Source organism: Lycium barbarum, chromosome 4 (genome assembly GCF_019175385.1).
Source record: "Lycium barbarum isolate Lr01 chromosome 4, ASM1917538v2, whole genome shotgun sequence".
NCBI lineage: Eukaryota > Viridiplantae > Streptophyta > Magnoliopsida > Solanales > Solanaceae > Lycium > Lycium barbarum.
In genome coordinates this window covers 6,054,034-6,068,529 of record NC_083340.1, presented here as the reverse complement: position 1 = coordinate 6,068,529, position 14,496 = coordinate 6,054,034, and the positions used below count along the sequence as shown (strand labels likewise).

General features: G+C 35.7%; 1 pseudogene; it reads right to left on the bottom strand.

Moving 5' to 3' along the window:
* Nucleotides 1-4,605: 4,605 nt before the first annotated feature.
* LOC132639014 (U6atac minor spliceosomal RNA) lies at nt 4,606-4,723 on the bottom strand (annotated as a pseudogene).
* Between the last annotated feature and the right edge of the window lie 9,773 nt (nt 4,724-14,496).

Here is a 14,496-nt window from a genome sequence, read left to right as displayed (position 1 = left end):
CGCCGCCCGTGAACAGTGGCGGGCGTGAACAGTACGCGCGAACAGTGCGTGTGAACAATGGCGTGAACAGTACGCGTGAACAGTGGCGGCGCCGTGAACAGTGCGCCGCCGTGAATAGTAGCGTCGGGAACTTCTCTCTCTCTCTCTAAACTTGAGAGCTTCTCTCACTAACTCTACTTTGATGGATGAGTTTTGTGAATAATGGAGGAATATAAGTCATCTTATGCCTTATATAAGTAGCCCTTAACATTGACACATGTCCCACAAATTTACTTGTCTAACTTTAATTAATCAATTTTTGTGATAATCAAAGTTGAAAATTAAAAGCTCTTATTTCATGTCCGAAAATAATTCCTCCTTTAACTTGAGTCGATTTGCTTGCGGATAATTTGTCGTATAAATGTACGGGGTATAACACTCAGGAGGCTAACGTGGAAGTGAAGCTTGGTACCCAGGTAATTCAAAAGAAAGGAAGTTTCAAGTATCTTGGGTCTATTTTACAAGAAAATGGGGATATTGACGATGATGTCATACATCGTATTGGTGCAGGATGGTTGAAATGGAGGCTCGCTTCCGGAGTGCTGCGTGACAAGAAAGTGCCACCAAAACTTAAGGGCAAGTTCTACAAATTGGTGGTTAGACCGACTCTGTTGTACGGGCCAGAGTGTTGGCTAGTCAAGAACTCTCACGTGCAGAAGATGAAAGTCGCGGAAATGAGAATGCTGCGGTGGATGTGTGGGCACACTAGGAGAGATAGGATCAGGAATGAGGACATCAAGGACAATGTGGGAATGGCATCGGTGGAGGACAAGATGCGGGAAGCGAGGTTGAGATGGTTTGGGCATGTGAAGAGAAGAGGCATAGATGCCCCAGTGCGGAGGTGTGAGAGGTTGGCTTTGGACGGTTTAGGAGAGGTAGAGAAAGGCCAAAGAAATATTGGGAAGAGGTAATTAGGTAGGACTTGGCGCTGTTTCAGATTACCGAGGACATGACCTTAGATAGGAGGTTGTGGAGGGCTCAGATTAGGGTAGAAGGCTAGTAGGTAGTCTCGCTTTTCTGTCGCACTAGTAAGCGTAGCTTTGCTCTACCTTTTGTTGCCCTATGTTTCCTGCTTTTATGTGTTGGGTCTTGTCTCTCCATGTTATTTTATCATGACTTCTTTGCCCTTGTTTTTTTCTCATTTTCGCATTGCTTAGATTTTTCTGTCGGTATCTGACTTTTCTCTCCTTGTTTTCTTGTTTTCTTTTGAGCCGAGGGTCTTTCGTACATTTAACCCTCCCCAGACCCCACACTGTGGGATTTAACTGGGTATGTTGTTGTTGTTGTTTTTGGATAAGTCAAATGATCTTTTGTCTTGTTTTAATATTTCTCAATGATATCTACTCATTCATATCACAATACACTGTGAATATTTATATCTTTAGCAAATTCTAACTATGCAAACTTTACTCCATATTCGTTGTTCTTTTGTACGTGAAACACAAATGCTTTTTGCTACCTTTGATAGAATGTTGGCTCAAGATTTCTGTATGTAAGGTATTAAGTTTATAATAACTGCAGCTAAATGCTACCAGCACTAGGGTGGGCGTTCGGGCCATCGGATTGGATATGAAATTTTCGGTTTGGATATTTGGTTTTCGGATTGAAGAAATTACAATCCAAATCCAATCCAAATAAGTTCGTATTGGATTGGATATTTTGAGTTTGGTTTCGGATTATTCGGTTTGGATATTCACTACAAAAAAAAGGGGTAACTTGCGGAGGTTGAAAGTTGTAATTCGCGGAGGTTTTAGCCTCTTCTAGTTAACCTCCGCAAGTTACCTATTTTTTTGTAGTGATTTCAGATTTTCGGATTTGACTCTTGAGACTTAAGGCAAACTTATTAGGAACGAAATTCATGTATTAGTTCCACAGAGATAAATCTAAATCTTAATTGCTCAGTAAAAAAAGTCGTCCAGTTCAAATTAGGATTAGCAAATCCAAGTCATGTCCAATATAGTAAATCCATACCAAATAAAGGCATTCTGGAGAAGTGGAAATGAACAAAATAAAATCTAGTGGAAATGAACAAAATAAAATCTAAGTAGTCATCTGGAAAAATAACAAAGAACTATGTCGTGGGTGACACTAACGTGAGACTTTTGAGACTTGAGAAGTAAGAAACCCCTATTACATTTGATTTAGTATAGAATTGTATATTTGATTTAATATTTTAATGGGTAGGGCCTTAGGTACTAATCTATTGGACCTTTAGAAACTAGACTTATTAGTACTGGGCACATATGATATAAGTAAGTCTAGATAAAGGTATAAAAATTTCGGATTTTCGGATATCCAAAAATCCATAGTACTAAATCCATATCCAATTCGAAATCCATAAATTTTAAAAATAAAATCCGAAGTCCAATCCATAATCCAAATATCCAAACCAAATATTTAAAAAGTTCAGATTTCGGTTTGGATTTCGGGTTGGCCCAAACTGTGCTCACCCTAACCACCACAGGTTTATTATTTATTGTAAAATTTTCACAAATAGCTACCTTTTAGCTGCTTCTAACAAGCTATAACTACAAGTTCATTATTTACAATTCGTAGCTGGTTTTTCCTATATTTAGGTCCTGGACGCGTCGCAAAAATATAGCCAAAATATAGACTAAATACACGGAACTGTTGAGCAAATAATGCCTCTATTTAAGGAAAAAAAATCTTTTTCAAACTAAACAGAAATCTGTTTTTAATGTTCCATAAATCACGCAAATCTTATTCTCTTTCATATCTAATCACATATCTCATTCAACATCTAATCATTCACATAAAATTTGAATTCAAAAACTCTCTTCATATTTTTCCCAAAATATAACTAAAATAAATCTCTTTTTAATGTTCCATAAATCATGCAAAGCTTGATTTGTTCATCAACTGAATTACACGTTTCACCGTGTAATTGCAACTTTTTTATTTTTTATATTTTTCTGAACGTTTTAGTTGTTTTTCATATATATATTTTGGCTATATTTTTAATTGTATTTTGATTATTATGTTCAATATTACTTATTCTGGTTTCTGTTGACTATATTTAAGATATATTTTTCATATATTTTGACTATATTTAGAAAAATTTCAGAAAAAAAAAAAGTTGCAGTGAAAACGTTGCTACCTCAATTATGACTATATTTTTTAATTATATTTTGATTAATATGTTCAATATTACTTATTCTGGTTTCTGTTGACTATATTTCATATATATTTTTCATATATTTTGACTATATTTTTCAAATTTTCAGAAAAAAAAAAAATTGCAGTGAAAACGTTGTTACCTCAATTATGAACTCAACTTGAATTCGATATTTCAACAGATGAATTCAAATATATATTCGTCGTTTAAAACGCAAAAATAACAGAGAATCTTACATATTTTAGGAAATAGAGTTGAATTTTGGGGGTAAAAGGTTGAAATTAATGAGCAGTTAATACAGAGTAAAAAAAGAAAGTGAAAGAAATCAGAAACTGATTTGAAAAGCACGAAATTAGGGGAGATGGGGAGTTAAAAACGTGTATATTTAGGAAAAGGGGGGAGAGAGAAAGTGTGCAGCTAAAAAATAGGGGTGTGGGAAGTGGTAAGTTAATTGGTAGAAAAGTGGGTAGCTATAAGTTGTAAAAATATAATATTATAGCTACTAAACTTAATTATTAAAAAGTATAGTTATGTTCCATAAATATGTAACATAGTAAGCTATGCCAAGTAAAAATTACTTATTTATTTTGTCAAATAGAAAATATTGATCACAATATATTTAGTGAACCTCCTAATTTTCTTCTCTGAAAGAAGTTTTCGTGAATGATATGCTAAGTTAAAGCTCCACAGGCCACATTATGTTGTTATTTGATGTCCTACCTATTAGAAGTGATTTTTTGACAGACATGTGGCTGAGAAACAACGCTAAAATCACTTATTACTTCACTTAAACGAATGATATACATTCGAAGAAACATCAGAGAAAAATAAGTAAAAAAGATCAATTGCACGTCAAATAAAAGATACCACACGGATCCGGCATACACTCCCCCCAGCCCTGCCTTGTCAAATTATTTTTTTATTTTATGCTTGAGCAGGAGTTTGAACCCAGAACCTCAGGTATCCAAGCGAAGGGAAAAACTTAAATACTACAAATATGAAGGGCAAAATTTAAAGACTACAAATATGAGGCCAAAATTTAAAAACCACCCCAAAAGAAGGCCAATTCTGCGAATTGCCCTAACCTACTGCTATTGCCAGGAATTCGATTCTTTTGGGCTGAAGAAAAGCGCTGTAGCTATGATTTGGGCCATTATTTGGGCTTTATCTTATCATAGGCTTAAGGGTACCCTGTTCCTTTTGGGCCTTGGTTTCTATTTTGAAAATTTTACATGATGTAACTAAACACAAGAGGTATTTAAGTATAATATAATTACATTTTAATTTTATTACAAACCGTAGCGATAAGGTGTTTGTATTTACAGTTCATAGCTATAAAGTAAATGTATTTGGGTGACTGCATTTTTGGGCAAACTAGACATATTTGCCTGTATGTTTTTTTTTTCTTTTCTTTTTAACATAGTTACGAGACAAAATTGGGTAAGATCCACCGAAGTGGGTAGCCTTAACTAGATGTCTAGTAAATCCCGAAGGCTGTTCTCGTACCTGTCGGGAAAGAGGCCAACCATCTTTCCTTTCTACGAATAATATTTGACTATATGTGTTGTTTGACTGATCTACAAACATATGTATTTGACTGACTATATTTTGGCAATGTAGATGTATTTGACTCTATGTGTTGTTTGATTGATCTATATACATATGTATTTGACTGACTGTATTTTGACAATGTAGATGCATTTGACTCTATGTGTTGTCTGACTGATCTATATACATATGTATTTGGCTGACTGTATTTTTGCAATGTAGGTATATTTTTGCCTTTTTTAAAACAGGTTCAAATCCGCGTTTTAAGCCTATTTAGCTCGCTCAAAAGTTGAATACAGTGGAACTGTGTATTTGAACCCGAATACACGCAAAACAAGTAAAACATAGCTACAAATTGTAATTAAAAAAACAGTAGCTACGATTAGTTAGTCGCCTAGAAACTATAGCTGTTTATCTAAATTATTTTCTCAAATTTAAAGGAGTTGACCATGAGATCACCAAAATGAGATGAGAAAAGATTAACACACAGCGCCCCCGCCTTTTAACCAACTTATCCTTTTTCCAACTCCAAAGAGATTTAGACTCTAGAAACTTACGCAACTACTTTAATTCACTATCAAGGAATGTGGTGCAACAGATGGGGCCGCTCCTTCTTTAACCAGAGGTATCTGGTTCGAGTCTTGGGTATGAAAAAAATTCTTGGTAGAGAGCGCTTTCGCCGAATGAGCCCTACGCAGCGAGAATCCTGATTAGTCGGGCTCCAATGCAAGTATCGGATACCGGATGGGGAAACCAAAAAAAAAAAAAACTACTTTAATTCATCTTGCTGTGTTGTTGTCTCCGACCAATTCGGATTTCTTAAATAAGAACGAATTAATAAACTCTTATGAATATGAAACTAAAATGTAGTAATATTTTCTTCTCTATCGCAGTCAATTGCTAGGACTAATTTCATTGCTGAAGTAATTGTTGTTATTTCATAGTTTGAATTCTTTCGTTCACCCTATCAGACTTGGCTCCAATTTTATAGGCCTAATCAATAACTTACTATCCGATTCTTCATGTTGGATTTCAGTCTTGATAGTCACTTCTCCTTTGAAGAATTTTGCATGTTTGAGCTTGAGTCATTATATGGTACATGATTTAAAGGAGTTTAATTGAATTCTCTTTATCGATAAGTTATTTTGAATTATTATACGTACATCATTCGTAATAAATATGATTAGAAGTTCTTTAGGTTGTAGATTCAATTTCCAGGCACCAGCATTTTTTTTTTTTTTGAATCTCAATGTTATAAAATTCACGGCTCCTCCACTATCATCACATATCCAATAATAATAAAGTCTTGCGAGTAATCCCACTGATGTTTTTCTACAAAAAGAAAGCACAATTTTTTTCAAACAAAGCATATTTTATTATCTAATGAGACAAACATTGGAATACCAACTGCTTATTTAATTGGTTCAAAGTTGGATTAGTTGGTCTCATGTATTGGAAGTCGGTTTTAATGACGACTTTATGTTTAGCACCGCCCTGTTGTTGTCTTCATTATCTTCCATGAAACAACATTAGATTACTTACTAAGTAATTACTACTAATATATCCAACAGAAAGATCCTTTTGTACTATTGGCGTGGTTTAACATGTAGTCTTGTACTAGCAGGTTAGTTATCATGCTTTGTTTATCAAATTTGTAAGTAATGTTTATCATAAAGATTAGTCATAATCACTTTAAAACTTATAGATATGTTTTATACCATGAGGTGCATTTGCTAGAATATTGTATCATATCTAATTAATATTAATAATGGATATAAAAGCCTTTTTTTTAAAAGAATTAATTACTCCTAAAGTACTAAGTAATGTATTTCGTTTCATTTGGTGTTCATATATATGTGTTTTTAGTCTCTTGTCGTTAATAATTGCTTCATTTTTATAATATTACTTTTTTCTTATCAGTGCCCGCCCTCTCCTTGAAAAAGTTAAAACAAATAAAAGTATTCATTATTTATCTTAACAGGAAATCCTGCAAATTTCAGCCATGTCCAACCACCCACCCAAAAGGAAAGAAAGAAAGTATTGTGATAAATCATTAACCAAAAGATGACATGTAGTTCGGATAGTTTAATTAAGCCTCACAAGTGGCCTGGCCTGGCCCGGCAAACCCGGCCCACCACAGACCTGGATAAGGAGGTAAGGGGCTGGGCAAGGTGGGATTATTAGGGGGCTGAGCCGGACAAGGTGGACAGCCCGCTAGCCCGGCCCACCAGTGAGCCCGGGTGATGGCTCACCGGGTCATTGGCCCGGCCCAGCTCAACCCACTTCGAATTAAAAAAAAATTACTTGGTGCGTCAGTTTTAGAAAATCATGTACGTAAATGGCACAATTTTTACAGTTCTTCAAGAATAGCAAGTTTTACAACATTTTAACATATTTCAGGAAGTACCATATTTATTACTTATAATAAATATCTTAAAAACATTGTATCTCAAAAAATTAGGAGTCTTTTTTTACAGAGTACTTTAGTTTTCTTTAAATTGTATTTTAAAGCTAGACAATCTTGTTTTCTAAAAAAATATACCTTTAATACATTTTCAGTATATATATTAGATTGTGATAGCTTTATATAAAAGTAAATATTCCATTAGCATGCCATATATACTGTGGATACGTAGATTATACCAAATATAATACTCTCTCCGTTTTAATTTACGTGAACCTATTACTTTATTAGTCTGTGCTAAAAAGAACGACCCTGTGTACGGGTAAAACCGAAGATATTGACATGCTCAGTTTCCCGTTGTCATGGTTATGCTCGGGCACGATATGACCGGCTCATCGGGGACGAGGCTTCGAGCTCGATCTGGGATGAGACATTAAAGGAAGGGCGATTAATTGCCATAAGGAGAAGACCAAAATATCCGCCCTCAATCGGATATTTCGGTGTCGATCTCGGCAACAGCTGTCACCAGATTTCTTTCCTTTATTTAGAATTGTAATAGGGTTGGAACTCCTCTACTATATAAAGAGGAGGCTCCCATCCATTGTAGGGGGGTTGGCAACAGAAAGAGAGAAAAAGTTCATATCAAAAAGCAATAAGAATCATTTGAAACCATTCTCATTTGTTCCTAAGTTCATCTTTATTATTCATCGTGTAGGTACTCAACAGAGGGTATCGACCTTGGTTTCTATACCCGAGGCCAGACATAATTAATATCTGGTCGATCTACTTCTTTATTTACTTATTGGCTTATCTCACAATTTAATCTCGAATTGAATTTAGCCACATGTCTTTGGCATCAACCATAAATTTAATTGTTCTCCATTTTAAGGTTAAACAGTTTGGCGCCCACCGTGGGGCCAGAGATAGTAGTGGCGGTTCAGTACAACATTCTGGTTACGCTCGATATTTTACACTTGTTCTTTAAGGTTTGATTTCAGGTATACCAGAAATGTCGGATTCCCATTCTGTCAACTTCCAAGTGGAACCAAGCCATCACGAGCATAACGATGGGGGCATACCAAATAACAACGCGCCTCCCGTTAATCCTGTTCAAGCCGGATCGTCGGTGGGCAATGTACCGGCCGGTGAGAAAAACAGAGCCATGTTGCAACAGCTCCAAAACCAGTTAGACATGGCTATGGCTCAGTTACAGGCCCAACAAGAGATTATAGCGCAATTGCAAAATCGAAATCAAGCACCCGATGTTGCTCCATCGGAACAGACCGAGAAAATGGAAGAAAGGCACGGTACTCGAAATAATGAGAACCATCTCGGGCATAGTGTCGAGCTGGTAAGGATGCTTGAAGAATGGCCGAAACAAGTCGAATCCAGCGAAAAAAAAAGATAAAGGCGAATGATAAGAAGGTGGAGAACTATAACTAAAGGGTCGATCAAATTCCGGGGGGCCCTCCGGTGTTGAAGGGACCCGATTCGAAAAAATTCGTTCAAATGCCATTTTCGCCGAGTGCGACGCCGATGAAAATCCCAAAGAGATTTCGCATGCCCGATATCCCAAAGTATAATGGGATAACAGACCCAAATGAACATGTGACTGCATATACGTGTGCTATTAAGGGAAATGATCTCGCAGATGACGAAAGAGAGTCAGTGCTGCTTAAGAAGTTCGGGGAAACCCTGTCAAAGGGGCAATGATTTGGTATCACAACTTGCCCGAGCATTCGATCGACTCATTTGCCATGCTCGCTGATGCTTTTGTCAAGGCCCATGCTGGGGCTATCAAGGTCAAAACCCGAAAATCGAACTTGTTCAATGTCAAGCAGCGAGATGACGAGACCTTCCGTGAGTTTGTGGCCCGATTTCAAATATAACACATGGATTTACCACCGGTCGCTGATGATTGGGCCGTCCAGGCTTTCACTCAAGGGCTCAACTCAAGAAGCTCGATCACATCTATGGAGCTAATGCAAAATTTGATAGAGTATCCGGCAATCGCCTGAGCTAATATACATAACAGGTATCAATCGAAGATCAGGGTCGAAGATGATAAGATTCTGAGAGCCGCCTCAGTATCATGGCATTCGGTAAAGGGAATGATCGACCAAGGAGAACGTGTAACACCTCGTACCTTTAACCTAAGCTTTGACCATGATCCTAGACTTAGAAAACCAGATAAAGAATGTGGCAATTTGAATTTTCTCTTCAGTTGTAAGATGGCGGTTTACGCCCATGAACAGTGACCGTATTTCAGTATACGACCCATATTTCAATTCGTAAACTGGTACCAAGTATTTCTGAGCATTCTGGAATTTGACATTTGGAGGCTACATTGTTAAAAACGGACCGTATTTCAAAACTTATTTCGAATTTAGGAAAACTTCCTTGATGAAAGTTGTAGAGCTTTGAAATAATTTTCCAACGGTATATTATGGGGGTCAAACGGACATCTGTACAAAGATTTATGGCCATTTTACTGAAGAGACGTAGTGCAGTCCATACGGAATACGGACCGTATTTCAAAATACGGCCTGTATTTCAAAATACGGACAGTATTTTGCTGGACGTAAAATTCAATTTTCCAGAACAGTATATATTCGTCCATATCAGTTCAAATCATTATTTTTCATTCCTTCAAGCCCTAGAACGACCTCCTACCCTCCTCCATCATCAAGAACACCAAGGTAAGTCTACTCTAATTATTCCAACTCAATTCTAACATATACTCTAAAAAATCCAAACAAGAAATCATCATTCCTAAACTAGGGTTTTCAAGAAAACCCATCTCAAGGTTCAAGAATTCAAGATTTTGGAAATCTTCTTCAAAGCTCAAGTCTTTAATTCAAGTTTTTGAGCGACTAAGGTATGTAGAGTTACTATCTACGTGTGGGAACATTATTGTTCTTTCCCACGCCTCATAATCCATAAATTATGATTCTTTACGAAAACTAGGGTCTTTATACCATGCTCATGATAACCCTAGGTCCATGTCCATGATTATAGTATGTATGAATTGTTATGATTCCATCATTAAGTTCTTAATATTTCTTTATGATTATTAAGAATCTGTCCGTAATATATGAAAAATCCATATATCTCATTCCATGGGTTCATGCATGCTAGTTTATGATATATTATGCTATTTTCAAGAAAATAATACATGTTTTACAAGTTCATGCAAACAAGCTATAATTTATGATATCCATGTACAAGCAAATTATATTCATGAAAACCATGGGCAGCAAGTGCCACTTATTTTAGATGTTCATGATTTTGGGAGTTGCTTTAATTACCGAGGAAGACTTCAGATAGCCTGAAACTACGTAGCCACCGTAGGATGAGGATTGCTCCACCCATGTCCTGGACGATCTCTCATAATGACTGGATCCTTTCATATTTTGTTAAATCTCATGTTCCCTGGCAAGGACTGAGTGTTCTGCTGGCGGGACGCAAGCACCAGACCATGGATCGATTCTAAGTTATTGCTCTCCCTACTTATGATATTTTTACCATGTTATATATATATATATATATATATATATATATATATATATATATATATATATATATATATATATATATATATATATATATATAACATGTTCATGACCAGGTTTCAGTTTCACCTTCAGTTCTTATCATTATTATTGCATGTCCCATGCTATTTCATTTAGTTGCTTTACATACCAGTACATTCAAAGTGCTGGCGTCCCCTTTCTATTGCCCGGGGGGCCTGCATTTCACGATGCAGGTACTGATATACAGGACGACACATTTGCTCAGTAGGACAACATTCGTATTAGCTTATTGGTGAGCCCCATCTCATTCAAGGTTTAGTCAACTTTTGTTTTATGATTAGTTATGCATCTAAGGTATGCTGGGGGCCTTGTCTCAGTAAGTATGTTTTCCAGTCAGACTCATGATAGAGGTTTCATAGACTAGACAAGTCAGTTGTTGACACCCAATTTTGTCCCGCCTCTCCTCCGAAATACCTATTTCGCGCTTCTAATATTTTTGGAAAAAATAAAAATATATATATTATGTTTACTATAATTATTAGCCTCTTATCAATACCGCTATTGCATTATTCTATTAATTATTCTTATTACTATTACCGCATTTTTATTATTATTATTAGTATTATTATTATTATCATTATTATTTATTACTATTATTATAAATTCATAATTTTTTATCATTTCGGCATTTTACCAGCTTACACGCACGCATCGCATTTATCTTTGTATAATTAAATAATAGTATTTATCTTACTGTGGATTTTCGGAATATTATTACGCGGCTATTACAACGCCATTTTTTATCTGAGCATTAATGTTTGCGCATTTCATGTCGATCAATATTTTAACACAAGTTATTTAAATAGGTCTCTTATTCAAATTTAGAAGCCGAACTATTTCTTGCACTCAGTTCGTGATTTGACTTACCGGACCCCAAATCAAAGTCCGATTAATCTCTAATATTTTTGGACTAGTCCACACCTCTTATCTCAATTTTTAAAATAATTCGTGTTTTAATTTATTAGCCTATTCTCTTAATACCCGGTCTAAAAAGAATTAACCCAGTCCATTTATGGACTGGGTCTGACCCATTTCGCACAAAATAAGGGTTTCCCCTAACCTCTCATCTTCTTCCGCCTCTTCGTTTCCTCTTCTTCCTTCCGCCTCTCTTCCTCTTCCCCCCAAAAAAACCCTAGCGCCGCCCCTCCTTTTCCCTCTTCCATCACCGCCATCTCCACCCCACGCGTCTGACACCTCCACTACCCCACACCTCTCCCATACCGCTGCCATTTCCACTCACCTGTTCCCCCACTCCTCTCTCCTTTCCTCAAAACGAACACCCTAGCCCCAAATCCTAGAGGAGGAGCTATAAATAATCGTTCCTAGAACAGTTTTAGGGACCCTTTTTTTGGAACAGAAAACCACCCCTAAGAATCAAGGTTGAGAAATCGCGAAAATCGGTTATAAAAGTCTCCCCTTTTTTTTTTTTTTTTTTCAGAATTCCCCAAGGAAACTGGGATTTTTTCCATTCTGTTGCTAAAATCCCCCTAAGTAGAAAATCCCAATTGTTTATGCGACCTTTTATTTCTGGGAATCAAATTTCGAAGTGTTCGAGTAGAAATCGAGACTCCGCGCCTCATTTCGCTGCACCCGGAGAAGGTAATTCCCCTTTTCTATTTGTTTTCACATCCTTCAGTTGCTATTCTATATGCTGTTTGGTTAGAGTTGGTTAGCTTGTTTAATGGATAAGTCTGTTTGTATGTGGACATCAGTTCGTATTTAATCAATCCTGCATGATGGTTTAGTCGCCAAGTTAGTTCTTTTTATGCCATCGGATATGTTGGACATAGGAGTTTGATTTTAGTTTGGTTCAAAAATGTGTGAGCTGTGTTGTTCCTATCTAATTCAAGTTGCTTTCATCATTTTTACATATGAAAGCTTAATATGTGTGAGCCTGTTCATGTTATCAGCATAAATATTTTCTCTTCTTCTAATACTTTAGTTTCAGTTTGATAATAGAATTTGTCTAGGCATCTCGGCTTGATCTAATTTTCATGGCCCTATAGACCATTTTAACCTGATCCTCTATGCTCGACCTACCTGCAACAGTTAGCTATATTAAAGTTGAATTGGTTGATTAGTATAGCATGTTAGATCAACTGCCTTAAGTGACCTTTAAATCGGTATTATATTGAGTAAGCATTCCATGCTGATTAATTTTGGTTGTCATAACAAGGTTGGTCATTCCATAATGAAGATTAGATGTTGGTTGGTTTCAAATTATGTTGGCAGAACCTGCATCAGTTTAGTAATATTTTGTTAGTAGGTGCAATATTGTGGTTTGTGATTTTACTATTGATTCAATTGTATGCAAGCACATTCATCTGTTGGTATAGTTAAATGACTTTATGTTAATATAAGTATATATATGGTTAGCTTTGCTGGTTTAGAATGATGTTTGCTTCAGTTCAAAGTCAGTAAACTTCATATCCTTTATCTTCCAGTCCTGATATGTAATCTGTTTCTATACTTAACTTGCTGTTTAGCTCAATATATCCCTTGGGTGTGTTTAAATGTGTAGAGAATGTAGTTTCACTGTCCTGCTTAATTACTTGTTGTCGGCTTGCCTGCATTATATGTTAGTTCAGTTTAAGACATGTTTAGATGCTCCTGATTAATGTGTAGTTTACTTTTTGTTTAAGCCATCCTGTTGGTTTAAATATATACGAATGCATTGTGTAATTTGTCCTTGTTAAGCATATATCCTATGTTATTGAATGATCTGAAGTAGAATTCAGATATATATTTGGATCTGATTATCAGTATGTGGTGGTCTAGTTTAAGCTATTGTTTGCTTGAGTATTGGTTCTGTTAGTCTATTATTAGAGTGGATATGATGCTGTGATTGGTGTGATGAAGTATAGAAGCTGATATTTATTATGGTAATGTTTTCTTAACCCAAGATTATCCTTTATGTCTCAAGCATATACTCATGTACCCCTCATCCCTCAAGTGGCTAAAGTCGGGCAGATCTGGTCTCAGGTTAAATATAAGAAAAAAAATGAAATTATATGTATTTGCCTACTTAACCTTTTGAAGAAAAACAATAATATGGGGTCCATATTTTTTGCTGTTCAATAATTTCATTTGCTCCCACTAATGGGTTGATACGCATGTGACAATGAATCCACTATTATTGACTTGATGGGAATACTTTGGAAATTACATAAATATTGTTTGATTTTTTAATATATGGGGTGCACGTTTTTTTTTTTTAACATTGTTTTTTTTTTAATATGGGGTCAACTTTTTTTCATGAGTTTGGAGGAGGGTGGGGTCCACCTTTGTTTTCATGAGCTTGGAGAGGTGGGATCTACTTATTTTCCTTTTTTATTTTTTAAATTGCTTGACGCCTTTTAGTATGGGGTCCACATTTTTTTAAGAGTGACTGACTACGAAGCATGGGTAAACCGATGCTTCTATATAGTAGCAAAATAGAAATATAATAAAGTATTTCTATCTACTTTTTAGAAGAGTTGGTAATATAAAGCATAAAATGTCATTTTTTTGCCCTTAAATAAAAAAGTGGGACCAAAGGACGGACGACGATCTTGCTTATAAACCGACTCTTCTATATAGTAGTAAAGTAATATATATATATATATATATATATATATATATATATATATATATATATATATATATATATATATATATATATGTTATATTCAAAACACGATTAATATAACATTGTAGTTTGTGCTTCGTATCCAAAACTTTATTATATTAGTGTTTGCTACGAATATAAAGTTGGCAAAAATTTATTAATACTTTTT